This window comes from Symsagittifera roscoffensis, chromosome 1 (genome assembly GCF_963678635.1).
Source record: "Symsagittifera roscoffensis chromosome 1, txSymRosc1.1, whole genome shotgun sequence".
In the NCBI taxonomy this organism is placed as follows: domain Eukaryota; kingdom Metazoa; phylum Xenacoelomorpha; order Acoela; family Convolutidae; genus Symsagittifera; species Symsagittifera roscoffensis.
Genome location: NC_087062.1, coordinates 42,949,044 through 42,953,225, shown reverse-complemented (window position 1 = coordinate 42,953,225; position 4,182 = coordinate 42,949,044).

The following is a 4,182-nucleotide window of genomic DNA, read 5'->3' as shown; positions in this document are numbered from 1 at the left end:
TAAAAATATATGTAACGTTCGCCCGGAAAGTTTATAAAGACGGAGAGTCAGGTTGATTCTTACAACGATTGACTAGCGTCAAGATAAAGGCTTAAGTGTTTTAATAGCTCTACCAGAGCCAATTAAAAGTGGTCTCTCGTAAAATTGGGTGAAAAACCTGTTGCTTCTTAAGATTTATCGGCCGAACCATGCAAATTAACTAATTTAAATGCAGAATTAGTGAGATACTATATGTGTCGCGTCATCTCCGGAGAACGAGGTCAAAACCAGACTTGCTATTTTATTACTATTTTACAACTGTTTTTGTTCAGTGGAGAAAGTCAACTTGATGCACCCGAGATAGATCCTCCCTTTCCTTTCACACCTAGCTCCTGGAAGAGAATTTTTGCAAATTTTAAATTAATTTTAGGTCATGTTCAATGAGCTAAAAGTTATGGTTACAACAGTTCTGTAGTTCAACGACATACATTACCGTTTTCTTGATCTTCGCTGAAGAAGCGTCTTCTTCGCCACCAGGAAGGGTTGCTCTTCTTTTCCTTAGTCTTCCCGATTGGTAAAAAGCGTCCGATAAGGATTGAAGAAAAATCGTTACAACTCGGAAGGCTTCTTTCATTCCGCTGTCGTTTGATTGCAATATCGTGATTTTTGTCTTCTTGTTGTTTGCTATCGTCTAATTTCTGATTGCAAAAATCGTGGTTTTGTTTATCGCGGTTTTCAGTTATCGCAAAAATAACTAGTGGCTACGCGTTTTATTTTGACACAATAAGTCCAAAAAACGGATTGTTTAACAGAGCAAACACAAGTATCCAGATCCACAAAACCCTTTAATCTGAACAACTCAAGGGGAAGCAGAAATGGAGTCAGATTTTCGGGAAAACGAGAGAAGCTCACTTTCGCCACCGGCGAGAAAAGAAGCAGAGACGCAATCCCCATTGGTGAAACTGCTGTTTCTTTTGTTTGGAAAAGATATTAAGTTTCGCTGACTGAACAAATGATTTAAATGTTGCAAAAGCTATGTAAACATTTCTTGGCACATCATTTCTTATAACTTATTTTAAAAAAAATTTGGCGCTAAAATTGCATCTTCAATAAAATTGCATCTTTGACAATAAACCAATAGATCGCCCTAAATAAACCTCACTGAAAATATTTCGATGGTTTAGTTTGGCTTGTTTCATTGTGCAATAAATTGATCTCTTTCAGCGACGGGACGCCACGTTTAGTTATTTTGATAAACATTAACAGCTATGTTATATAGGTTTAGGAGTAATCCGAACAATTGGAAAATTATGACTGGGATCATTTGTCATCAAAACTGTGAGGCACTTAGCATAGTGGTAAGGCGTCCACTCTGAAATCGTCAGATCGTGTATTCGATATCATGCCATGGCAATGATAGTGAGTGAGGCCGAGCACTCACTTGACCTCTTGTTTTAGGTCTACAGCAAATTGACCAAATTCGGCTGCAGTAGTGGTACCACAAGAAAATTCTAGACGCAAAAAAAAACTGCCTTCAGTCGCAAAGGATCAGTTTCACTTAACAAAATAACACAGTCTGGAATGTGGGGAGATAACACAAATGAACTATCCTCGAAACGACTGTTAAGGCCTATTGATAGCTCCTCTGCGATTTGGAGGAAACACATTACTTATTATACAAAACTCTATGCCGTTTGAAGAAGAAACTCTGAGAGGAATTTGACTGGGATTCAAAAAAAACGGGACACATTTTCGAAAATTTTCCAAAAACCGATGCTAACCCGGAACGAGATGCCCGATTTACACATAGACGAAGCGGAGTTTCACACCACTTGGGATACAAAAAAAAGCCCGGCAGCAAATCCAAGAAAAACGCAAGCTGAGTCGGAAAAAATGTTTAAAAAAATCATTTAAAAAGTGGGTAAGCACAAAAGCAATATAAGTTTTTGTTGCTTCAAAGCACAAACTTTCAGGCAAACTTTGTGAAAAAAATGAGCGAAAATTGATTTACAACCAACCCTAAAAGTTCGAATGAAACGGTCATTTAAAACGATCAATTGCAAGCGTAATTACACAAATATAAGGTCGGAATTATATTATCTCGTCTCACAGCCTAAAATCCTCACTCACGCAATAGTTAAAGTCGCGCTAAGTCACCGCTTGATGTCGCGCAAATATTCGACGCAGCTGAGAGAGGGAGGGCCAAGTCACAAACTTTGCGCAAACTTGAAACAAAAAACGCTCAAAACGAATCAAATCGCTCAAAAATGTCTTTTACTCGTTTTTGCGAGTTTTTTTTTTTGTTGAGTGTTGTCGTGTTACGGGAAATGAATCAAACGAGATTCAATGTGTTCTGTCGAGTTCTTTCTGCAAGAAAAAAAATACAACTGGAGATAATGTTTCTATTTAAGACATTCGGGTTATATCAAAGGACTTTGTCAAAATTTACGAAAAATTACCACTAGTTTTATGGAAAATTCTTTGTTGAAACCTTTTAATCATCTTGAGGGCTGATCTAAGCAGGCTAATCTGATGTGAAGTTATAAATCAAGGATATTGAGTTTTTTTCAAAGGTGAAAAAATCATTCCCATCCCCTCACTTGGTCAGGGGTTGAGTATTCTTCATAATATGTGATGAGTGATAAACAGGATTATGAGCTGGCTCCCGTGTACGCCTATTTTTAATACCCGTAGCAGCCGCGTTTTTTTATTATCTGTCTCTGATAGGAATTAATCGCTTCATTGCATCCGGTGCATTTGAAGGTCAGCCTCTCGGCTACAGTGAATTCTAAAAATAGTGCTCAGCCCCTCTAAACAACTCTCTAAATTCAATCCAATCCTGTTGGCATCAGAAGAATTGCCCCGGCCTCAGAGCACTTACGGTCTCCATTCTTCGCCTTAATTACATCTTTGCACCATTGAACCATTTCCTTTGAACCTCAAGATTTATGACACTGCCAACTAACCTAAGCTAGGGGAAACAACCCAAAGCTCACGCACAATTACCCTAAGGACACTGCAAATAGAGTCTCTAAATGGCCTCTTAAGCTTATCGCTCCCATTTTGATATGTTTTTTTTTAGTTCCGCCATATGCGGAAAAGAGTCTTGTAAAAAAGATCAATTTGAAACTTGTTTAGATATCCTTCCTTTTAATATAATCTCGAGCAAAATGGGGTTGTCCAAAGCTATCCAATGCATTTTTTTTGTAAGTATTGCTGGTATTGCGTGCAAAAAACGAGGTTGACGTGAGTTTGATGTACTGTTTCAGCAGTTCACAGTGGCTATCTAAAAATTTCCCTGTGCTTATAACATGCTGTGCTGTCCAGGATGGGAAAATTGGTTAAAAGGGAACATGTATGGGTAAAATGAAGGCACAAAGCGTCACTTCGTTTCATCATTAGGCCATCAAAGGCTGCTGAAATTGTCATTTGTGGGTAAATTATATTGAGATAAAAAGCAGTGAAACGGAAAAAATTGCCTGCGTAGAGCAGTACAATATTAGTACCCTTATAAATTCAAAAAGCGGCCGTTAATTCTTAATCTGATTTAAAACGATTGGGAAAATTGAGGACAAACAAAAAATCAATACGAACTATTAATCCTTTAAGTCGTTAGGAGATGCGATGGGTTCTCACGGGCGTCCGGTGAACCGAAAAACTAGATCTTCACTGTACACTCATTATACCTCGTTTTATACTTAGCAATTTCCCTAGAAAAAATATCAAGATCAAACAAGAATAGGGCCGTTTAGGCTGAGCAAAAAAATTGAAGAAATTTCATATGAACTACAGAAATTTCAGCAAAATGACTGAAACCTAATCGTATTTCAGCGAGGCCGAAGGGGCTTACAAAAATCTTCTTTTTTTTTAATGCAGGGAATGCCACGCTAAAACGGAAGCGCAAATGAGGAGACATTTAGTTGAGTAGAGGAACATTGGGTTGGCAGGGAAGGAATAAAAGGTGATTTAAAGTGAGGACAGCTAGAGCAGATCAATAAATTATTTCTCCCTCTTTCCCCCTTAGTGTGCTAGAACATCGGGACTTCAGTGGCTTGTTATGTAGTCACATAGTCAAATAGAGTCAAATTCATTTTTAATGTTATGTTTTTCCAATATATTTTCCCATTTTTTAACCACGTGAAATGGTTATATTGGGAGCATTAAAGAGGCAAGTAACGCTGTGGTTTCCTCTGCAATTTCAAT